Below are 26632 nucleotides of genomic sequence, written 5' to 3'. Positions count from 1 at the left end.
TAATACGACGATGCCTAAGTCCAGAAAGACAGTTGGTAAGAGATATAGCTATGGAAGAGTTGAGTCAAAGGAACTCGATTTTTGCATCATGCTTATGATGGATAAATATGAGGTATTCAGTAGAACATGTGTGTACCAAGACGTGTAAGCTTCTTGATAAGGAACCTCAAGGTAAGAATATCTATCCACCCATATGGTGGAAAGTAATGAGAGATTCAGAAGGTAGATACATGTTTCAACAAGTAAAAGAAGCAAGATGAAGAAGGGAACGAGGCGCCCAATTAATGAAGATTATCAGTATTCACAATTCAGGCAGAGGAATATAAGATTTTTGAGTTACCTTCAACAATAACAAAGGTATGTACAATTGGCCACACCCATCTCATTTATGCCCTATGGAAGCTAATAGAAGTATTATAAGAGAAGGACGGATATCAGGATCCGACTGGCGTTAGAGTAACCCAAACTGGTGGATGGATTGTTTGCGTTAGTTGACATTTCCGAAGGATATTGCAAATGTGCTAATAGATCTCCTTGTGAGATACCCAGATGGTGCACTCTAAAATAGTACAACTAGATATGAGTACTACAAAGATAGGCACTAGAAGCCTTGAAGGGATAAATATTACCTTAGTGTGGCTCCCGTCCCTAGTAGACAAAGAATGTTAGGCAACCCAAAGAGCCAGTAGATGGAGCAAGGGAGCTAAGAGAAAAAGAATATCTTGTTCGAGTTTTCAGAATAAAGTGATAGACATAAATGTTAGCGGGAAATAATAAGAGAGTTAATAAAGCATTATGAGTAAGATTCGATACCTGGATGACAACGGTAGAAAAACAAATGATGAAATGACAGTATTGCATAGTCTATAGTCAAGGGAAGGAAAAGATGAGAGGTGCCAGGCCTAGAAACAACAAAAGAGTATAGGCCATAAAGTTGTATCCTCATTTCGAGAAATAAGTTCGTGACTCCAACGCGACTACCAGAAGGAAAAGTTAGACCCCAAAGTAATAGAAATCAGTATGGATTGGTGAACAAGATAAACTAAACATGAATTAGGGACTGAGTGATTTGGTAATGGTCGGCATCATGAGAATTTCAGATTTCATTCCAGCGATAATAGAATGGACACCAGTAGAAGATTGATGAGAAATTCAGAGAAAGGTCATTCAGGAGGATGCTTCCCTAAAGCAAGCAATGTGAGCAAAGTTCGGCTTAAGGGACTGTATGTGCCGGTTATACTATGTGTTTTCCTCGCGAGTAAGGATGAGAAAATGCGAGTGAGAAGGTGACGAGAATGGATAAGTCCTCTGGATTAAGCCAATAAAAACAAGAGAGCTAATGGTTTCTCTAAGTTATAGAAACTTTAGTATAGCCAGAATGAACTCAAAAGAATCTAAGGCTAATAGCATCTAGAAGAAATAGAATGCTGCCCTGGTAGTGGAATGAGGGTGTGATTGTGATAGATAAAGGATGACGTTTGGGCCTTCGATTGAGTAATGATTTGAAGAAGAAAAAAAGGGATTTCAAGAATTGTATAGGATTAAAATAGCCACGTAAGTGAATCACATTGGAATGCTATAAAATACGGTTATAGAAGTATAGTATTGCCCCTAGGTGGATCAGTCTAATTACTCCAGATGACCCCGATGTGACGTGGGCCCTAGTGGTAATGTATTACGTAAGAAGTTTCAAGTCTTCAGTGGTAGATTGTAGATCAACATTGAGGTGAATCAACATTGGATGGATACTATTTACAAAGTATGAGATAAGATTAGACCATCATTCTCAAGATGATTAGTAATGAAAAAGCACTAAAGGACTTAGATTTATGCATATAAGATAAGCAACAAGAGTAAGTTGGAGTTTGGTAGCAGAGCTCAGTAACGATAGATCGAAGTAAGAGTTATGGCAGTAAAGTCATACGGATGGATAAATGGACCTATGAAATAAGGTATAACAATATTCGTAAGTTCAACAAAGTACCGAGTAAAGAACTTTAGTACACCTATAGATGCCCAGAGGGACATCTTGTCAAGTTCTGTATATGTTCCCAAAGTGAGGCCTAGAGATTGGCTAAAAGCTGAAGGGAAGAGTCGCATAGGCGCACATACAAGGCAAAAGTCGTACAGGCTGCATGACAGAAGGTAGCAACAGTTACGAGATTGGAAGGATTCCGACCACAAGTCGTGGCGTGAGAAAGAATCCTAAAGGGGGGAATGCTCTGGCCTTTGGAATTAATCACAGAACAGTTGCCTAGATGGAAAGGATAATACTAAAGTATTCGGAAGACATAAGTTATAAAAATGATAAGTACATTAGTCAACATTCGAGGACGAATGTTCCAAAGGGGGGAATGATGTTACACCCCATGTTTTTATACGTGAAGTACGCCATAAGTAAATTTGATGAAAGCTCGAAAATGAGATGTTACATCCCGCATTTTCGTATATTAAAGTTTCATCGTAAGTTAATCAAGATAGGTTCGAGGATGGGATTATTTTGAGATTATATACATTACGCTATTTCAAACAAGTGATAAGTAAAATCGTGAAGGTGAGAGGGTAAGTGAATCGAATAAAATGAGTTTCGTCGAAATTTGGCAATTTGGGATAAAATACGGTCCAAGCTATAATACCCCGTATTTATGGACTAGTGCCATACAAGGTACCACATGACCATGATAGTAAGATGTATAAGGTGTGTTGAAAGTGAGTAGTATTATAAGTAATTTGAGATAATTCTTAATTATGTGGATAATTGGTTAATTATTGGTTAGTGGGAGATTATTAAGTTAATCAAGAGATTAGTGATTAATTAAAGAATATTTTGGATAAGCTTGAGGCATGTGGTTAATTCACCACATGAAGTGGGCCCACATCCATTCAAACACAAATTTATGACCATTTTACTTCATTTGGCCTTTTGGATCTTCAAGAGATTCAAATATAGGGCTCTTTCTATTACAAAGTCACGTTAGTATATCTTGAAAGAATAAATATCATTTTCCTACTACAATACCAAATAAACATGATGGAACACTTGGTAGGCATTTGGTTTATGATACTGTTGTGAGTGAATTTGGTGTGCTCTCATTCTCGGAAAGCCTATTATAAACGTTCAAACTTCATTTGGTATGGAGAATGAGTTTACAAACGTTCAGTACCCTTAGTTAAGGTAATTCTTTGGGAATTCTTGCCTTGAGGATAATTCTTTTGAATATGATCCAAGTTTGAATGTTCATCTACGACCTTCTCGGGTTCTTATGAGCAATTAAGGTATGTTAAGGCTATCCCATCTTTCTTTGGGTATGATCTATACGACAAAAACGAAACGAGCAAATACACAATTTCCATAAATGACTCTATTCATAGAAACACTAGAGATGCTTATGTTCTTGATTCTCCATGTGTCATATTATTCTATCATCTGTCCATGGGTCTCAGAAAATACTTAAGTTGATAAAGTTTATTTCATGATATTAATCAGAGGCATAATGGTCTTATGACAATTCCGAGGTATTTTATTGACGTACTTCTTATGCATTGCATTCATGTACATTGACCCATGACCAGATGGCGTTATATATATATGTATACGGAATATGGAAAATATTACGGTATTATATACGCACCACAACCTGATCAGCTGGTATACGTTGAAGATTTTCCCACACTGGCTGAGATGATATGATGGGATGCCCTCAGAGGCTTGATGATATTATGAACGCATATACCCATACATGGTATGACATTTATACGCATATGCATGACATTATAATATTAAATGATTCATAGAGCTATTCAGACATATATGTTGAGTCTTTTACTCAATGTTTCTCCCATGTCTATTGTTTACTGATTTTCATTCCTTACATACTCGGTACATTATTTGTTCTGACGTCCCTTTTGCATGGAGACGCTGCCCATCAGTTTGGGTCGTGACAACACATCCCTCAAATCCTTTGCTCGAATTACCGCTGATGTTTTCCTTCCTTAGTCGTAATAGCCCACCAATACACCGATAACCAGAAACCTCACAAGTAGACAACCACACAATCCAATCGTAGACGGTGGGGCTCCCCAACTTAGCTTGAAGCTACAATTACATAACCCTGGAACCCACCAAGATTCCTTCTTTCCCATTGACATCAACTGAAAGTCCGGCAATACATTTTAAACTCGAAGGCATGTTACATCCAAATAAAATCCGTGGACCTAGTCACCGTCCATTATGATTCCCAAATTGCTCTAAACTTTCCTCAAGGCGTGAGGATATCCTACAACAGATCCCATATGCTACTCTGCCACTCTCTTTTAAACAACTTCTTGACTTCTGCTATTCATACTTGACCTACTATTAATCCAACCATCGCGAGACTCCTTCCACCATGTCCTTCCTCATCCTTCGTTGCCTAAAAACTACCTCAAAGCAGAAATCCATATCTGTGGCACCTGATCTAACCAATTGCTACCAACTCTAAGCCTCCTCGAAGATCATCTTTCTCGAGCCATTAGCATTAGGAATGCCAATTCGATTCTGAAGCCAACATACACCTGCCATATCTGACAACATCCTACCCCGAAGGCAATTCAAAGAAAACAATAACACCGGGGAATCTTAATGCTTTCCAACAAGGACGACGACACGACATCAAAATGAGAATTCCACCACACTCGGGAGCATCAAGTCTCGCTACTCCATCAACTAAAACCTGAGCATTCATAGGCCGATTGTCCTTCCTCCGCTGTATTTAAATGTTGAACCCCTAAATTATGCACTGAGATATCCTCCTTTCAAGTCATTTTACCCCCTGGCGCATAAACAAGCACCCACCGATACATTAATACCGTGCGTTTGCAACGCACGGACCCTATAGCAATATGTGTGTAACCTCAAAACCATAGGCAGTACATATACTGACCCAAGATGATAGAACACCCTTTCGCAAAGTGACAATAATAGCCTTCCCGAACACGCAGGGCACAATATCCTGCAGCACCAATAAAACTCCTTGGTGCCCAATTGGCACGAGCACTCAACATTGTATAAGAATGAGTAGGAAGTAAATAGAGGTACAAGCCTCAATGGAATAAAACCGTATGATAAAAGGAATCAATAAGGGAAGTGCTCCTAACAGCCCTGTAGCCTCTCGAAGATAAGTACAGACGTCTTCGTACCTATCCACAAGGCTCTACTAGACTTGCTCATGACGCATGAGACCTAAGTGAACCTAAGGCCCTGATACCAAGCTGTCATGACCCAAAATCCACTAAAGGTCATGATAGCGCTTAACACCGCCGTTAGGCAAGCCAACATTGAATGATTAACTTAATTACTCATTTGAGTATTTTGAAATCATAGTTTTTATCATTAAATAGTGAGAAATAGAACTTATAGGGTAAATGATGATAATTTCACAACTACAATAATGAACAACCCGTAAGCACCCCCAAAATCCGGTGTCACAAGTGCATGAGCCTCAACTAGGAAATTATAATAAAATACAACATCTGTCTGGAATACAAATTAGACAGGAGAATATAAATAACTCTGATGGAGACTCTGTAAGCTATGGATCAGAACATGAAATGAAGCTCACGGTAAGTCTCCGCAATAGTCACACCTCTATGCCCAAAAGACCACCCAACATATATGTACTTGCACAAAAATGTGCAGCAAGTGTAGCATGAGTACATAAATCAACGCGTACCCAGTAAGTATCTACCCTAACCCCAGAGAAGTAGTGATGAGGGGTCGACATCTACACTTACTAGTGGTCCAATAAAACAGTTATAATAAGAAGTAAATAGATATGGAATAGAGTAAACAAACAAAATAAACAAGTATAAATACGTGATACAATCATCCTCTCTACAATAGGCTCAAGCTCTCAATTAGCAATTGCCTCCTCAACCAGAGCATATATATATAATGGACCATACCAGATAGGTCGTTATAATTCAAATCAGGAAGACTCATAGATACGCTGACTTCTTATCAAATATTATGCATGATTCAATGAGAGTATTTTATAAATATTCCGAGGCATACTGCCCGATCCCATCATAATTTGTGCACTACCGAGGGTCGAACGGCATGAACTATAGATGCATCTATTATACTACCGAGGTGAACAGCCCGCTCCTATGAGAGTGTAGTTCATAATTCTGCCGAGACGAACGACCCGGTCCCATTAGAATAAGAAGATTTAGCGGGTCCTTGACCCCACTCACGAATAAACGTGTGAGTTATAATTTTAAGGAAAACCTTTCGATGAAGACGCATTGCGCGGGAGAAATCCGTAAGAGAAACACAATTATTCCGTGGCTAATCATGAAACTCATCAAATCTCTACAATAGCAAGTCTATCACTCTACACATGGCTAGTCTCAAGTCGTAATGCAAAATAAAGGAATTAAATGAGCAAAGATAACCCCTATAGTACAAGTATAGCATGGTGTGAACCTAAGTCTACCCGAACAGTAACATGAATCTAGCTACGTACGGATTCCCGTCACCTCGTGCGTATGTAGCCCCCGCAACAAATAACACATATCATATAATTCACCTAGGGGTAGTTTCCCCCTCACAGAGTTAGACATGAGACTTACCTCGTCTCAAAGCCCACTTTCCAGTCCCAATTTAGCTCTAAAGCCCCAACTTGGTGTCGTTCAATCCGAAACTAGTCAAACAACGTGCAAATTAATCAAAATATACTCCAATACTTGAAATTTAACAATTTATAAAAATTCACAACTCCGCTCAAAAGGTTGGCAGTGGGGCCCACATCTCAGAAACTGACAAAATCTGATAACCCATTCGATTACGAGTCCAACTATACTTGGTTCACTCAAATCCGACTCTGAATCGACATTCAAATCCCAAATATTTATTTTTATGAAATTTCTACAATTTTCCCCAAATTTCCATTTCAAAATACTTATTAAATGATCAAAATAATGATATATTCATGTATATTAATGAAATCCGAGTTAGAATCACTTACTCCGATGAATTTTTTGAAAATCCCATGAATAATCGCCACAAACCGAGCTCCCTAAGTCCAAAAATGAAAAATGAGATGAAACTCTCGTTCATATAGTGCAAAAATCTGATCCATCTTTGTGCTAACCGCACATTATTTTGTGCGGCCGCACATCCCAGGTTCTGCGGCCGCAATCCAAATAGTGCGGCCGAACTTCAGCAGCTTTGCACTACCAGGATTCAGTAAATTGACCATAACTTTCTCCATAAATGTCCAAATAAAAAATAGTATACATTTCAAAAACTAGACTCAAAGGGGTACAACTTTCGTTTTTGAATCATCTCCAAATTCCTTGTAGTTTAAAAGATATAAGCTTCCGAAGTCGGACCATCGAATCTGCAGAAATCTAAATTCTACGGCCACAAGAGAAATTCTGCGGTCCGCTCAATTCCTCTGATGTCCGCACTTTTCCTTTGCGGTCCGCACTTTCCTCTGCCTCAACAATCCAAAATGTGCCCCCCATACTTGCAAAGTTCTAGAACAACATCAAAGTACCGAAATGAATAGTCTCGCTCAAAACTCACCCCGAAACACACCCGAGCCACTCGGGACCCCGTCCGAATGTGCCAACAAGTCCTAAAACATCATACGAATATTGTTGAGCCCTCAAATCACATCAAACAACAAAAAAAATACAAATCGCACTCCAATTCAAGCCTAATGAAAGCTAACAATTTCCAACTTCTACATTCAATGCCGAAACCAATCAAATCAAGTCTGGTTGACCTCAAATTTTGCACACAAGTCATAAATGACATAACAGACCTATTCCAAATTTCCAGAATCAGAATCCAACCGCGATATCAAAAAGTTCACTCCCGATAAAACTTCCCAAAAATCATCCGAATTTATAACTTTCGCCAATTGATGTAGGAATGACCTACAGACCTCCAAATCAACATCCGGACATGCTCCTAAGACCAAAATCACAATACGGAGCCATTCCCAGGCTTAGAATCCCAAACAGACATCGATCACATAAAAATCCACTCCAACCCAAACTTAAAAAATTCTTAAACCTTCAAAATACCAACCTTCCGTATTAAGCACCGAGATACTTCCAAGCCACCCGATTCCCAACCCGAACATATGCCCAGGTCCGAAATCATCATATGAACCTATTGGAACCTTCAAATACTGATTCTGAGGTCGTTTACTCAAAAGTCACATATAGGTAATTCTTCCAACTTAATGCTTCCGAAATTGGAATTTGCTTTCTAAATATACTCCGAACTTCCCAAAATTCCATTCCGACCACATGTACAAGCCATAATACTTGAAGTGAAGCTACTCAAGGCCTCAAAACGCCAAAAAATGCACTAAAGCTCAAAACGACAGGTCGGGTCGTTACAACGGGTGTGTTAGCCTCGACCAGATGTTCGACAGGTTTGGGCACCGTGAACGCTACGAATGGTATTCAAGGGAATTCCAATGTGACGAGGCGACATAAGAGATCCTCAAGCCTATCACTTTCACAATGACACTGCTGAGATTATTGGTCTTCCCACAGGGAACGGGCCATATAAACATCAACCCGTTACCAGTGGTCCTAGCTACCTTTCACGAAAATCTTCAAGCTACCTTGGCATCGATGGTATTAGGCGAGATGCTAAGAGCTTTATCCGCCTGTGCACGAGGATTCAATTTCTTCAAAGGATGCAACCCGCTACTACCGATTTGAGCTACTGAACACTTTTTCCAATAGGAGGCTACTATCGACTACTTTGTAGGTATCGGTAATATGATCTGCAGCCACAATGAAAGAATGAGGCATTGGATCTCCCCACATGGGCAAGAAGAATGGAGGGAAACACTGACTAATCTGACAGGAGAATGGATCAATTAGAAACTCTCTTGGTTAGGTGGTAGAGTTATTCTGAGGACTCCGCAAAAGTACTTCACTGAGTTGATCGGATTAGAAAGCATTCAACCATACTCACCTCTGCGGGTCCTCAGACAATTTGGCATGATCCAAGATGTGCCCCTACGGATGAGGACGACGCTGTATGAGGATGACTACAATGGCCAAATCCCAATTCCCAAGATAAGGAGGCTGCAAGAATAGTGGAATGAACGGGTAATAACGCCTATAGGTCAAGATTTATGGTGAACCCCCGAATTATACGTCTGGATTAACGATGAAGAAGAACTGGCCCGCCTGAGCAGAGAGGGTATAGCTTGGTTAGAGGATGTGGTGGTTGCCTTACAGATTTACCATGAGATCCTGCCACACTATCTTGTGACCACATCAATGCATCGTAAGATGGTCCCGGGATCCATTGACCATATGTTGCCACTGGCTGAAGAGGATGATCGGGTGGTAGAATGCATCCAGATAGAGTCAAGCACATAACTAGAAGAAGGGACAGAGGAGGAGTCTGAATTCAATGATGATGAGAAAGAGTTTGAGGAAGACTCGGAGGAGGATCCGGAAGAAGAGCCAGAAGAAGAAAAGGGCACAGGAAGCGACTTAGGGGATGGTTTTTAGAATTTGTTGATTTCCCCTCCTTTCCCCACTTTGTACCCATATTCCTAGTTCACTCTTTTACTTTGCAAAAAGGGCGAATTGTCTAAGCCCATGCAAATCTATGATATAATCTTTGTTCCTACTTGTATCAGCCTAAATTATCAATGAAAAACGAAATTGCTTCATATCTAAATATGTCGAGTCTAAATGACTGTCAAACATCCGTGAACTAGGCCTACCTCCGGAAATGAGAGGTCCCTACGAATTTTAGGAACACGCTAGCTGTAATGCATGAATTATCTACTCTATGTGATTTCCTACTCATATAAATGAAGAAACTGACTCTAGCGCTATTTCTTTTCTTTCTTCTTATTTTCTTTTGCTATATTATTACCCAAAAAAATAGAAAGTTTGTTTGTGTCGACTAAAACTGGTGGAGCCACCATACAATCAAAGGTTTAAGGGAAAGATGTCAGTTGCAGAAGACCCAGCTGAATATGCTCTGGTCATAGCCGACAGCCCGGGGCGATCGGGGGAATAGGACAGTACTAGAAATGATAAGAAAGTGGCCTGAATGGCCCAAGAAGTGGAAAGCAGAGGTCTCAGTAGTCGTCCCCTACTATCAAACTAACCCATCTCATGGAAGCACCTCTTATTCCCCAAACAATCACTCACCTCCACCTACATACGCTCCAACCTATAATACCAAACCATACTACCACCCTCAACCATAATACAACCCTCATCGAGCCAACAACAACCAAAACCCACAATGACCATATGCTCTTGTCCTAACCACTACTCACCAAAACTGGCTCGTGTTTGTACCACGTCCTCCTCCCAACTTTGAAGAAAGGGGTCATAGAACCTATACCTCGATTGTTGAGCCTCTAGCCCAATTGTTTGAAAGGTTGAGAAGAGAAGAATTAATATACCTAATCGAGGGAAGTGTTCCTGAACATCCCTTAAAATATTTTGATGCCACTAAGAGATGCGTGTATCATTCTAATGTACCGGGGCAAGATACTGAAGACTCTTTCAAGTTAAAAAATGAAATTGAAACCTTGATCAAGAGCGGAGCCATCCATTGCACTCTAGCACCACCTAGTATGAGCCGCAATACATTGTCAAATCATAGAAACCAGGGATCCAACATGATCACATTAGACGAAGAATTTGACTTGAAGGGAACTATTGTCACTATAGGAAATGCAAAAGCAACAAGGATCCCTCCTCAAAAGGTCCCATCATTATAGTACAACTAAATCCTACAGTGATAGTGCAAACTTATCCGCAGCAACCCGCCAGTGCTACTCATGGTGAAGAAGATCGGGAATACAAAATCATCTTATGGACCTATTAACAAAAGGGAAAGGCAAAAATGTCAGACTCTACTGCAGCCCATTGTATGACTAGGTCTGGGAGATGCTACGCCCCTGAAGAGGTCAATCGAGGAAATTCGGGGAGAAACAATTCCAAGGAGGAACATAACAGACCCAGAAGTTTCTGAGTTCTGGAAGAGAATGTCAAGCAAAGAGTATTCCGTGGAAGAACAGTTGAAGAAAACTCCAGCACAGATATCCATCATGGATCTATTGATAAATTCGGATAGCCATAAGAACAATTTGTTGAAAGTGCTAAGTGCGGTAAATGTACCAAGTAACACCACCAGCGAGGCATTGGCTGTGATAATTGGGAATATGGTAGAAGCAAACATGATCACTTTCAGAAGAGGTGAGCTTCATGTCGAAGGCACAAGTCACAACAAGGCTCTTCATATCACTGTCAAATGCAGGGACAAAGTGTTATCTTGAGTGCTTGTCGATAGAGGATCAGGAGTCAACATTTGTCCGCTCTCCACCCTGCAAGATGTTACACCCTATTGTTTCGTACGTAAAAGTGTGTCGTAAGCAAACTAATGTAAGACCAAAAATGAGATCATCTTTGGAAGTATATAAAGTAAGTTATAATGTTACCTCAGAGGTTACATATGTTGAAGATCATGAACAATAAGTACAAAGAGGGTTGGAAGGTTCAGAAGCTAAAGGAATTGAAGAAAATAATATTTCGTCGAAAGTCGACAAGTTGAGAATGTTATAACATGTACGTTTGGGGTGAGACTAGGGTGCTTAACAGGATAAGGAGGTTATGTTATGATTTATGTTAGTCGTATAATAGTCGTGTGTTATGTTTTGAAGTCAAGCAAGTTGTGGAACAAAAGACGATGAAAGTCATCACAAGTTACATTCATAAGTTTTACTAAAACTTTGGGTCACATATAGCTGCAATTTTATCCCAATATACTTAGAATTATGGGGTGTTCCACCCATCAAATTGAAGATCTATGAGTTTAGTTTCTAACGCATTGAACCGTTTGTCAATATATATATATATATATATATATATATATATATATATATATATATATATATATATATATATATATATATATATATATATATATATATATATATTTGCGACAAATAATGAAAGACTTCTAGGTGACAAGTAGGTGTGTTACCTACTTCCTTAAATGAGAGTCCGAAAATGGGCCAGTTCGGGTCGGCCAAAGAGGCCTTTCAAAGGCCTATTTCTATCATATATTATACTGATAATAGGGCATAATAACCAGACATAAGCTCTGCAAAAAAAAAATCCTTCTAAAAATTGCCCACAAACCCTAATTGATTTTCTCTCCCTTTCAAGTTCTAATTGGAGGTAAAACCCAGAGTTTGAAGAACCAAGTTAGGAGCTGAGTTATCCAACAAATAAGGTACGTTTACTTCTCTATTTCATCAATTTTTATCTGCTGTAAATTCATGTAAGTCATTCTATATTTGTAAGAACTCACGAGACGGTGATCGGAAGCCGTGAGTTCGAGTTATTCACTTGTAGCGGACTGTTTTGTGTTATAGTTGGGCAGCGTGTTTTACTACTGTTTTGTGGAGTTTTGGAGGAGTAAAGGTGTGGAGAAATACCACATAAATTCAGGGTGGTGGGCTGGTCATTCTTCATAATATTTTCGGGTTGTTTGACACTACTACGGTGGTCGTTTTGAGTAAGAAGAGATTGGGGTGTGTTGGGCTATTTTGTAGTATTTTGTGGTGTATATAAGGTTGGAAAATAATGTATATATGTTGTTATAGTTTTTTTCTTGTGTTGTTGGTTTTATCTTGAATTTGGAGGAAGTAAGGATTATAGGGGAGATGTTGCATGTTTTAATACAAATAAGCTTGTAATTCGTTGTGCGATAGTTGTACCTTTCGTAACTTAATGATAGTATTATTATCGTTGTTGTAGATTAAGGTGCGATGAGTCGAGTTCAACTTGGTTATTGGAAAGATTGTGATAAGGTATGTTAAGGCTAAGCCCTTCCTTCATTTTGCATTGATCTCGTAACTACATGTGTTTGATAACGAGGCATAAAGAGAAGTTCATACTCCCGAATTTATATACATTATCCTAGTCTCATAAGTTACAGTATTCTTCCTTATTGAGAATTTATATTCAATTGAGTATTATCTTCTTCCAGTCAAGAGAGCAGAGGGTCTATATATATACAATATAACAATATTTTTACCACCATCGAGCTATAATCGGTAGGTAGGCCCCTATTGGGCAACCTCTGATTAGATGGTAAGTTATTTACCGAGCCTACTGTGGCCGAGCACCTATGAGCGAGCCCGGGATGGCCAAGATACAGAACCTAGTATGGCCGAGCGCCTATGAGCGAGCCTACTATGGCCGAGCAGTTACACGTACCGAGCCTTATAGGGCTGGACATTTATTTTACTTACTATATTGAAGGAGTTGAGTCAGTATCAGCAGGTAAGTATACCTCTATATCATCTTTGACTCGTACTTACTTTCAGTTATTATATTATCAGTTCAGTTTCAGCTTTTAGTTATTTTATTGCCTTACATACTCGGTACATTATTTCGTACTGACGTCCCTTTTATGGGGACGCTGCATTTCAAGCGTTCAATTTCAGATAGACAGACGGATAGACCTCCTTAGTAGATATTGCCCGAGTTCAGCCTAATCGGTGAGACACCTACTGCCGGTCTCCCCCCCAGGTTCACGGTGTGACAAACTTCATATTAGAGAAGTTCTGTCCTAGAGAGTCTACAAGCAGTGTCTAGTAGGATCTTGTTTATAGATGTGTTGTGCACCACATTATATAAGTAGGGAACTACAGGGCATTTCGGAGTTGGTTACCCTTTTTCCAAATCTAAATCGTGTTGTAGAACTGCGTTATTTGAAATTTGAGTTAAACTTATGTGTTGGTGTTTGCATGCACAGATGACGGTGACTAGGAAGACTACGGCTAGCCAGAGGAGAGATACAGCAGCAGGTGAGGGGACTAGCAGGGTACCCCCAGTAGATGGGGCCCAGTCTGAGGCTCAAGGTGAGACCCCTACTCAGCCATTACCGGCTCCTCCACCAACTACGAAGATTCCTAGGGATACCACACATCCAGTTCCCCTTCCACTCCTATCAGATAAGGTCTTGAGGAGTGCGGTTCATTTGTTGACACAGTTGGTAGCTACACAGCAATAGGCTAGGGCATCAGCTAGTGCAGGATCTTCTGAGGGGTCTGGGAGTTTAAGGGTTCTAGCGTTTATTGCTTTGAATCCCCCAGAGTTCACGGGGACAGATCAAAGGGAGGACCCGCATGATTTCATAGATCAGCTTCACATGATCTTTCGGGTTATGCATGCCACGTAGAAAGAGGCAGTTGAGCTAGCAGCTTTTCAACTCTAAGATATAGCCATCCTTTGGTATGAGGGATGGGAGAGGTCCGGGGGACGTGATGCACCTCTAGTTGTTTGGGAGAATTTTTTAGATGCCTTCCTTGACCGGTATTTACCGCGGGAGATCCGACAGACTCGGGTCGATCAATTTCTAGCCCTCAAGCAGGGCAATATGAGTGTTCAAGAGTATAGTCTCTGTTTTGACTCATTGGCCAGATATGCATCATCCATAGTTGGTACTATGCGGGACAGGATCCACAGGTTTATAGCAGGGTTGGTCCCAGAGTTGACCGAGGCATGCACTACCGTTACATTGCAGGATAGTATGGATATCTCCCGGATTCAGGCATTCGCCCAGAATATAGAAAGGGGTAGGCGTCTGCAACATGGTACAGAGAGGACTGAGCAAGGATAGCGTAAGATGATGTGATTTCCCAGGTATCAGGAGCAGTCTCAAGGTAGTTATAGGCCCCAATACTTTGGACGGCCACCTAGGCCTTTGCCACCTCAGTTACAGGGTTACATGTATGAACGCTATACTCAGTCAGGACCAGGTGAGAGCTCACGGGCGTCGGGTTTGCAGCAACAGTGAGGTTCAGGGTAGACATGGTCATTTTCGCCGCGGTGTGACATATGTGGTAGAGGATACTTGGGCCAATGACGAGTAGGTTCTGATGATTGTTGTACATGTGGGCGTCCGGGGAATATGATGCGAGATTGCCCAAATAGAGATTCTAGGGGTATGGCATAACCAGCGAGTTCAGCAACATGATCATCTATGTCCGTGCATCCTTCAGGGCGCGAGTCTTAGTCTTCGGCTGGTAGAGGTTGAGGCAAAGGTAGAGGTTCCAGTTCAGGTGGTAATCAGAACTGTATTTATGCTTTTGCGGGTTGACAGGACCAGGAGTCTTCACCAGATGTTGTGATAGGTATATTGACCATTTGCTCTCACGATGCTTATGATTTGATATATCCAGGATCTAGTTTATCGTATATTACCCCATTTGTCGTGGGGAAGTTTGGTATAGTAACTGAAATACTAAGTGATCCTTTTGTAGTATCTACACTGGTCGGAGGACCGATTATTGCTAGACGGGTTTACCGAGGTTGTACGGTGACAGTTTGTAGTCGTCAGACCTCAACCGACCTTTTTGAGCTAGAGATGATGGATTTTGATGCTATCATGGGCATGAAATGGTTGGCACCTTGCTATGCCAGAGTTGATTGCCGAGCAAGGGCAGGCAAAGCCGACTATTCAGACGCTTGAGGATATGTTGTGTGCTTGCGTCCTAGACTTTAAAGGTAGCTGGGATGACTATTTACCACTCATAGAATTTACCTACAACAATAGTTATCATGCTAGCATTTAGATAGCACCGTTCGAGGCTTTATATGGAAGGAGATGCAGATCTCCCATTGGGTGGTTCAAAATTGGGGAAGTAGAGTTGATAGGGCCATACCTCATGCATCAGGCTATGGAAAAAGGTAAAATCATTAAGGAGTGGTTGAAGACTGCTCAGAGTCGTTAGAAAACCTATTCGGATGTTCGTCATAGGGATTTGGAGTTCAAAAAAGATGATTGGGTATTCTTGAAAGTTTCCCCCATGAAGGGTGTGATACGGTTTGGTTAGAAAGGGAAATTGAGTTTGATGTATGTCGTACCGTACATAATCATTCAGAGCATCGGTGAGGTGGCGTACAAGCTTGAGCTAACAACAACCAATGATGTCATTAGTGCACCCGGTGTTTCATGTATCTATGTTGAAGAAAGTAGTTGGAGACCCGACTCATTATTCCGGTTGAGACCATTGAGGTTAATGAAGAAATGTCGTATGAAGAAATTCCAGTTGACATTCTTGATAAGCAAGTCCGAAAGTTGAGGAATAAAGAAATTGCCTCCGTGAAAGTGCTTTGGCGAAACCAACAGATTGAAGAGGCTACTTGGGAGGCCGAGGAATAGATTAAAAAGAAGTATCATTACTTGTTTGTATAAGCTATGTAACCTTTCTATAAAACTGTCGCCTATGGATTCTTGTATCACTTGTTCAGTAAGGTAAAAGTGCTTCTTTCTAAATATATTGTATGTGAGGCCATGGTTGGTGGTGTTATGAGTTATGTTACGTTATTAGATTATATATATGTTTTGAGGGTGTTTTTCTGGGGCTCTCTGACATATGGATAGACCCAGTTACATGGGAAACTTTGGCGAAATTTTTGGAAATTTAGGGAGTTAGTCAAATTTGGGGCTGCTAGTGTGTGGTATGAAAACTCAGTTGCATAAGATGCTAATAACATATTTTGACCCACATTCGAGGACGAATGATTCTAAGTTGGGGAGAATGTAAGGCCCCGTAAAATTTTGCCAAACAAATCAATGCACTTAGGGATAAAGGAAAAGTTTTGGCCGAAAGATTTGTTTCTGCGGTCCATTATGCGACCGCAGAATCGCTCTGCGGACCGCATAATGGCCACAAAGTGAGGTAGGAGAGGGGCAATTTTGGATGCCATTCTGCGGTCGACTATGCAACCGCAGAACTGTTCTGCGGTTTATTATGCGATCGCAGAACAGGTTTGCAGGCTGCATAGTGACCGCAGACCCAGGCAGATTTATGGCCAGATTTGGACACCAATTATGCGGTCGATATGCGATCCGCATATCGATAATGTTGTTCCAGAGCTTCATTTTTGTATTTTTAAAACTCGACCCTACTTCGTTAAATACACGCTTTGGGCCATTTTTTAGCTAAAATCTAACATTTTAGAGTGAGAGAGTGCCCTAAAGGGAGAAGGTGTTCCTCAATAATTGTTCTTCAATTCTTGCTCAAATTTTGGAAGATTAAGAAGGGAAACTCACTAGGTCTTCATCCTACATTTAAGATTCTACACCTTAACCCTCAATTTCGAATTTTGTCTAGAAATAGGTAATTAGCAATATAATGTTTGAGCATTAGAGTTGTTTATTTTACATGCATGTGTTATCAAAGGGTGTAGGAAGATTGTTGAGCTATGAATGGTAAATATTGGGTTGTGGGATGATGGAATCCTCCATAAAAGGACCTTGAAACCTTAATGCACACCTAGTGTTTGATAAAATGCTCAAATGAGCTAGAACCATGAGCATCTTCCTAATTTTTGTTCAATTTGTTATATTTCTAAAATAGATTGAAGTTGCTAATAATTCCGGAATATTTTAGAGTTTAAGAAAGTTCCATTGAGATATGTTAGCTAAACTCTTCTTTAAGAATTGGAACACCAATACCCTTGTAAGTTCCAAGATATTTATTTCAAGTTGAGTATTCCAAACAAGTTTTGTGACAAAGATATATGTTCAATTCGTGTTTCAAGTGCTCTTATCATATTGTGTTATAAATTGAGGATGTGCTCCAAACTATGGATTGTGTATCTACGTGTTATGATTCTAAGTCGTGATTTATGTGGGAATCTATTATACAAAATTGTGTAGAGATTGTGATTGGGGTTACACCTCCACCCGCATATATTAGGGTGAGGCAGCGGGGCTGCTTTGTGTGGAAATGGGTATTGTGTTTACATCTCCACCCGCATATATTAAGGCGAGGCGGTGGGGCCGCTTTGTGTGGAAATGGGTATTGTGTTTACACTTCCACTCGCATATATTAGGGTGAGGCGGCGGGGCCTCTTTGTGTGGAATTGGGTATTTTATTTACACCTCCACCAACGTATATTGGGATGAGGCGGCGGGGCCACTTTGTGTGAAAATGGGTATTGTGCTTACACCTCCACCCGCATATATTGATCTGAGGCGGCGGGGCCGCTTTGTGTGAAAATGGTTACAGAGGTCCTCATCTTAAATTCTATAAATGTTAATGACAGCTCTTGATAAACTTGCTTTGGTTTAAACGGCTCTATATGTTATTCTATTTTTCCCCTGGTTCATCATATTCATATTGTACTTTCGAGTTCTTAAATTGGTGTTTGGTTTTCCATACTAGTACTATTCGACATGTACTAACGTCCCTTTTACCGGGGGCGCTGCATCTTTAATGGATGTAGGTGGTTCTGCAGCGGAGGATACTGACCAGTGATAGCAGTGCTCATTGTTCTCATCTGACTTGGTGAGCCCCATCTCATTTTGGGGTTGTGCATCTTTTGTTTCGTATGTGCTATCGTATTTTGAGGTATAGCCGGAGCTTTGTTGTCGGAATTATCATTGTACTCTTTTGTATTTTAGAGGCTCCGTATACATAGTGTGGGTTGTGTATTAGTGCTTGGAAAGTCAAACTATGTTGTATTACTTGTTCTATTTAAGACCTTAAATGATGGAACTATTGGTAATGTATTGTAGACATGAACATCTTCTTGTCTAATTAACGAAGATGTGTATCCTATTTATTCATAGATGAGTTTCGGTAGAAGAAAATCTAACAGTCTTGCTCGACTGGGTTCACTCGGTTGAGCGTCGGTCGCGCTCCCCGGTTTTGGGGCGTGACAACCCAATTGAGGGAAAGGTTCCTAAACATCCCTCCAAATATTTTTATGCCACTAAGAGATGCGTGTATCATTCCAATGTATCGGGGCACGATACAGAAGACTGTTTCAAGCTGAAAAATGAAATTGAAACCTTGATCAAGAGCAGAGCCATCCATTGCACTCCAATGCCACCTAATGTGAGCCAAAACCCATTGCCAAATCATCGAAACCAGGGAGCCAACATGATCACATTAGACAAAGAATATGACCTGAATGGAACTATTGTCACTATAGGAAATGCAGAAGCCGCAAGGATTCCTCCTCAAAAGGCTCCCATCATTACAGTACAACTAAAGCCTACAGTGATAGTTCAAACTTATCCGCAGCAACTCGCTGGTGCTACTCAAGGTGAAGAAGATCGGGAATAAAAAACCATCCCATGGACCTATCAGCGGAAGGGAAAGGCCAAAATGATAGACTCTGTCGCAGCCTATGGTATGACTAGGTCTAGGAGATGCTAAGCACCTGAAGAGGTCAATCGAGGAAATCCGAGGAGAGAACAAATTCCAAGGAGGAACATAACGGACCCAAAAACTATTGAGTTCTGGAAGAGAATGTCAAGCAAAGAGTATTCCGTGGAAGCACAGTTGAAGAAAACTCCAGCATAGATATCCATCATGGATCTATTGATGAGTTCGGATAACCATAAGGACACTTTGTTGAAAGTGATAAGTGGGGTAAGTGTACCAAGTAACACCACCAGTGAGACATTGGACGTAACAATTGGGAAAATGGTAGAAGCAAACATGATCACTTTCAGAAAAGATGAACTTTCTGTTGAAGGTGCAAGTCACAACAAGGCTCTTCAAATCTCTATCAAATGCGGGGACAAAGTGGTATCTCGAGTGCTAGTCGATGGAGGATCAATAGTCAACATTTGTCCGCTCTTTACCTTGCGGGAGTTGGGAATTCATTTGAGGGAGGTCAAGGAAAGCCACGTAAGGGTGAGGGCCTTTGACGGTTCGCAAAAGGATGTTATTGGGGAAATTTATCTAGCCTTGCAAATTGGGCCGGTCGACATTCCAGTGCTATTTCAAGTGATGGACATCTCCTCTTCTTATAATTTGCTGCTAGGCAGACCCTTGATACATATGGCAGGGGTTGTACCGTCTACCTTGCACCAATGAATAAAATTCGAGTGAGGATGCCAGGAGATCGTGGTCCATGTCTAGTGGGGTCACTCCGCCTATGTATGTTGTCCCATTCATTGAGGGACTAGACGGAGTCGCCTTTCATGCTATAGAAATCATGCAAACTACCAAGGTGGAGTAGACTGAACAGAATCCGGGAATGCAATCACCGTACAGATCCAAGATGGCCATGAGGGAGATGATAAAATATGAATACAAGCCAGGAATAGGGTTGGGAGCCAAGTCAGATGGGATCAAAGAACCAATTGAACACAATGGGCTGAAAGGAAGGGCTGGTATAGGATATCGGCCTCCAGAAGGGAAAACTCGAACTATTAGCTCCGGGAAAAAGGTTTTTGTGCCAAAGCAAGTTTCAAGTCTGGGATAGAGTTCAACACTCGAGGATGATATCATTGATAGGATGGGAAAGTTGTTCCTGAATATGATTGAAGAGTGTTGTGAAGGAACTGACATCAAGACAACGACTATCAAGGATGCCGAACTAGGGGAAGAGCAGCAAAACTGAACAGCCAGTCCATCTTTGGTTCGCCGGCAGTCTTGGTAGTATAGAACTGTAAAAGTTTTCTTTTGAAAAGAGTACAGTCAATTGAGGCATGTACTGTGTCTATACCCTTTTGTTATTTTCCTCTTGTTAACTCTTAAGACGTTCCTCTTTTGACACTATAAAAAGAATCTCTTTACTAAATATTGCAACTCTATTTTGCTTCTTTATTTATACCTAGCTTTTCTTTTCCTTAATCAAACCGATAAAAAACCGCGTTTCATGATTATGACATATAATGAAATCGCCGAGCGCAATGATCTGGATTACAAAGAATATGACGAAAGTATGATGCCAGACAATCTCCCGCTGGAGATCGAACAGCTGGGGAGTCAAAAGAAGCCCATCCTCGAAGAAACAGAAGTAGTCAATCTTGGAAGCGAAGAAGACGTGATAGAAACAAGAATCAACATTCACCTAGAAGCTGAGCAGAAGGAATGAATGATTGAGCTCCTCCGGCAATACGATGATGTGATCGTATGGTCCAATGATGACATGTCGGGATTAAGCACCGACATTGTCTCGCATTGACTACCTACTGACCCTACGAGACCGCTGGTCAAGCAGAATCCAAGGAACTTCAAACCTGATTTAAGTTTGAGGATAAAAGAAGAGTTGACCAAACAAATATAAGAAAATGTGGTGAGGGTCACCAACTATCCAAGCTAGTTGGACAACATCGTCCCAGTGCACAAAAAGGATAGAAAGATCAGAATATGTGTGGATTATTAAGATCTTAACAAAGCTAGTCCAAAGAACGATTTACATGCAGGGACGTGTGGACCCCACATGAACGGGTTCGCGTTAGCCAAGAAGATTTTGACAGCTGAATATATTTGGATGACTATGGAAAGCGACAGCATCCGCTATGTGCAGAAGTGTCACTAGTGCCAGATTCACGGATATTTCATCCGGGTTCCACCAAATGAGTTAAATGTAATAGGTTCACCCTGTCCTTTCTTCGCCTGGGGCATGGACGTGATAGGACCCATAGAGCCTGCAGCGTCAAACAAAAATTGGTTCATTTTGGTAGCCATCGACTATTTTACCAAATGGATCGAAGCATCTACTTACAAGGTCATCACAAAAAAGGTAGTGACAGATTTTGTCCGGAACAACATCATTTGCAGATTTGGGATACTAGAGTCTATCATCACTGACAATGCTGCAAACCTTAATAGCGACCTCACGAGGGAATTCTGTGAAAAGTTCAAAATCATCCTCCGCAATTCCATAGCCTACAGACCACAAATGAACGGGGCAGTCGAGGCAGCTAACAAGAATATCAAGAGGATTCTGTGGAAGACAGTGGACAATCACATACAATGGAACGAGAAATTACCTTTTGCTTTATTAGGTTACCAGACTACCATGAGAACATCTACTGGGTAAATACCATACATGTTGGTATACGGCATCGAAGTCATTCAAGAAGAAAAAGTGGACGATGCAGAGTGGGTACGTGTCAGGCATGAACAACTCATGCTCATTGACAAGTGGCAAGGTCACTAATCACACTGTGATAGGCTACACCCTGGACTTGAGCATCTTTCCTCCTCTTTTTATATTCGCAATCGGTTTTCGACCTCCGAACTCAATTCCTACTTAACTCTCCAACTTTTACTCGGACATCAAAGTTCTACTTTATTCATTTTAGCTCTAAAAATGCGTCTTAGCTTAGAGTCAAGACCTACAAAATAGAAATTGCATATTAAGTATAAATTCTTCACATTTTAGCTTAAACACAATTAAAGTGCACTCAATAATAGGTGCAATGTAGCCAAAAAAACGCATATTTCTAGCCTACCATCAACACCTCACACTTAAACTATTGCTCGTCCTCGATCATTACAAAGTACACCTCAAAGAGGGATGACCTTTTCAAGTAACTCTCCTAACTCGTCATGCCAAGAATAATTAAAACCGATAGAGTGCCCTGCCACAACATCCTAGGCTCAAGACTCGACTCAAAAGAATCAGTTTTCTCAAACTCGCTCACTTACTCCAACAAAGAAGCAAAACAAAATCACCTAGCATTCGCAAGTCATGTGCCCCTTAAAACAAATAAATTAGAGTAGCCCCACCAACATAAAATTCAAGAAAAGTTAGGGACTCTGAATAGAAAGAATTAATTTACTCACTCTCATAATAAAATTCATGTACCATAAAAGATGTATCATAGGCTTGGTCGTGGTGTAATACTCCACGAATTCAAGTTCATCTAGTCTAAGATCGAGTAGGACTTAAGTTGGTTGTAATGTAGGCTGCGGGATTGGTAGATACAATCTGGATAGTAGTGACTATACCTCCTTAAGTAATTTAAATACATAAAACATCAAAAGTTAGACTCCACACTTGTGTTGCATAAAACTTTCCAACTTCAAAGTATACTAATACTAAATTCCCTTTTCTTTAAGCACAAACATAGCAAGAGTTACCATTAGCAATGAATTTTTTTTTTCTAATCTACATAAAACACTTATTTGTTTTTTTTTTTTTGTTTTTTTTACTTTTTTAGCTTTTCTTTTTCAATTCCTTACAAGTGGCTCTCACATTTCTTTAAAATAGTGCACGTTTCTCCAATTTTATAGGTTCTTCTTAAAAATCAACAAACCTCCACTTAGCTCTTTCAAGCTCAAAATAATTTTATGTGCTCATGAGAGGTAAATAGTTTAAAAAGATGGTCAATTCAAATAAATGGGCTAGACTTATAGTGTGGTTTCCACAGAAATACGATTACAGGCTCAACAGGCCTAACAAGGATACATACAATTAAGTGGATATTCAGGCATATATTTGGCTCAACAAAGAGAATGCCTATACCACTTCCTGGACACAAGACTACCATTTTGCTTTGCAAACGCTCAAGGAAAGTTCTAGACATCAATTGACATGCACAGAATATCAACAAACAACCTCACTTACACATTAGTACACAATCGACTATGGTATGGATCTATCCTGACTCTCTCATCAAAGCAGCAAAGAAAAATCAAGCATTTATAGCACTTATACTAAAGTTAAGATATGAGTCAAGATGTCATAACTAAGGTACTCATTGTTCTAAGGCACAAAAAAATTACCTTTAATTAGCACAACAACGCAAGATTATCTACTCCTAAAAAAAATAACTGACTATACCCAGGCCAACAAAACCCTTAGAAAATAACCGCAACACAAAAAAATCAAGAGGAAAATATTACACTACCTAATGTTTTTTATTCAAAGTGAAAAAAAAAACTTACAACAACAAAAGACATATTTTTGGATTTTTTAAATTCTTTTATTATTTTAATAAATAACTAAAACAATAAAGAAAGCATACAAAATAAAACAAACACATATATACTATCCCCACTCCACACTTTAATTTTGTCATATCCCTATGACATAAAAATAAAAGGCAAGAGAGAGAGGAAACTCCCTTGAAATATTTAGTCTGGTCTGAAATAATATCGGAGTCTATTTTGAATGCCCGACCAAGTACACACAACCATGCCCAAGATATTTTTCTCTATCATCCAGCTCCGTCAAGACATCCGCCTTAAAACCAGAGTATACGGTTGTAACAACCCGACCGATCTTTTTAGGTATTTGAGCCCTATTTTTCCATTTAATGCCTCTTGAATGTTTTGTTGTTGTTTTGTGACTTTCAGGGATGATTGGTTTGATTTTGGAAAGGTTTTGGAATGAGTTGGAACACTTAGTTCCATGGTTAGAAGCTTAAGTTATAAGAGGTTACCAAGGTTTGATTTTTGCATGAATAAGCTCGGAATAGTGTTTTGATAGTTTTGTTAGGTTTGTACGATAAGTTTGGACTTTGACATATGCTCGGATTTGTATTTAGAGGTTCCTTGGTTGATTTGGTTCTAATTGTCGAAAGTTTGAAGGTTTGGAAATTTCATAAGTTTGACTGGGAGATGACTTCGAGTCTATCGGGCTCGGATTGTTCTTTCGAGAGTTGGGTTTGTTTGTTATTTAAAATTTGTGTGCAATGTTTGGGTTTATTTTGGGTTGGTTAGGATTGAATCGGACGCTTGGTGTGAAGTTGGAAGTTTACGAACTTAAGAGATTGATCTTGATCGACAATTCTTGATTTTGATGTTAATTTAAATGTTTTGATCCTTTGAATAGGTTTGGTAAAGGTATTAGGACTTGCTGGTGTGATTGGACAGGGTCCCAGAGGCCTCACGTGTGTCTCAAACGGGTTTCAGAATATTTTGAAGTTGGATGGTAGTTCTGGTTCTGGTGTTTCGCATCTGCGAGGTTTGGTCCGCATTTGCGAGTCCTCAGAAATGGACATGAGTTCATAAAAGCGAGGTTCGCTAGGAAGCTGGAAGTCTGTATCTGTGGAGTATTCAGCGCATAAGCGAAGGCGCATTTGCAAGGTCTATTGCTCAGGTGTGGCTCCGCAGAAGCGGGACTTGGCGTGTAGAAACAAATGGTTAGAACTTTTAGTAAGCTCGCAGGTGCGAGCATTAGTCCGCAAAAGTGGCGTTGCAGAAGCAACAATTTTGTCTGCATAAGTGGAAATCGTTGTTGAGGGTTTGGCTTCATTTTATCATATTTTGAGATCGAGAGCTCAGATTGGGGCGATGTTTGAGGCAATTTTCATCCACTTGGATTGGGTAAGTAATCTTAACTCGCATTTGATTATTATTCATGATTCTATCCTTAATTTTAGCTTTTGGTTGATGAAATCTAAAGGAGGAAATTAGGGGGTTTTGAGAAATTTTGGAGAATGAATAAGTAAGATTTGAACCCCGATTCGGAATCGGATTTGAATGAAACTAGTATATTTTGACCCGTGTTGCAATGGGTGATCGGGATTTGTGAATTTTATTGGATTTTGGGTGCAGCCTCATGTGGACGTTGTTGACTTTGTAATTTTAATTAAAGATCAAGTCTTTATGCTCTGTACTATTTCCTTTAGCATTATTTGGTACCGTGGAGTGTTATTTGACTAGATTCGCACCGTTTGGAGGTCGATTCGTGTGGGAAGGCTTTTTTGTAGTATTGATTCACACACTTTGAGGAAAGTAACTTGTCTAAAATAGTTTGAGGGTAATATTCCTGTTAGCTATGGTATTTGATATATAATGGGGGTGACACACATGCTAGGTGACAAGCGTATATACGTACGCTGGGGTTATTCATGATCCGACTATTTCTTAGGCTATTATGTTCCTTGTTTGCTATCATGCCCCGTTGTTTCCGTTATTTCTCCACTTGTATGACTACGTGAGCTATTATTCATATTAGAAATCATATCTAGACTATGTATTTATCTGTTTGGGATATGATAGGTCTATTCTCGGTATATTGAGTTGTTTGCCTTCATTATAGTCATATTCTCAGTCATGATGTTGCATCTGCGTATTATGCCTCTGTCTATGTGCATTCTTTGTATGGTATCTCACATATTTTAGGTGCCCTTATATGTGTGACACGAGTTGAACAGAGTACTGTGAGATGTGAGCATTTGAGACTTGAGCGGGTGATGACTGATCTTGGGCCATAGAGTAGATTTGATACTAATTATGAGGTGACGCATGCGCCAAGCCCATATTGGGCTGAGTGGTGTATATTGTGAGGTGACATATATGCCATGCCCCATATTGGGCTAAGTGATATTGATCATTGACTTAGATTCGATTAGTGCTTGGGCTAGGACCCGCCCCTCTGAAGTCAGGTATTAACATGTGGGTGTAGGCACATGTGTCATATATGTGCTTGGTGAGGGACTTATATTGGGCACTCATATAGTGCTGAGTGTGGTTGTGTGTGATGATTGAAGGGTCTTTGTGGCAGGCACTATACACATTGTGAGATTCGGTATTCTAGATAATTTATCTTCGATATTGTTGATTCTAGCATGTATACTTATCATAAAGGTATTGGTTTCTGTTCCTTCTCCCATGCTAATTGGTACTTGATGTCTCTATTTCATGTGTAGAACATAGAATACCACTACATAAGATCGGTTGTACTCATACTACTCTCTGTACTTTATGTGCTAATTCAGGTAGTGCTGAGAGAGATGATCTCTAGAGAGTGGCACGGCACCAGGTTGTTTTGTGATTTTGAGGTACTTGCTGCTCCATTCACGGGCCTTGAAGTCCCTTTTTCTATTAGTTCATGTTATTACTGTTCCATCGTTCAG

Source organism: Nicotiana tabacum, chromosome 15 (genome assembly GCF_000715075.1).
Source record: "Nicotiana tabacum cultivar K326 chromosome 15, ASM71507v2, whole genome shotgun sequence".
In the NCBI taxonomy this organism is placed as follows: domain Eukaryota; kingdom Viridiplantae; phylum Streptophyta; class Magnoliopsida; order Solanales; family Solanaceae; genus Nicotiana; species Nicotiana tabacum.
Note: the sequence above shows the minus strand (reverse complement) of the source record.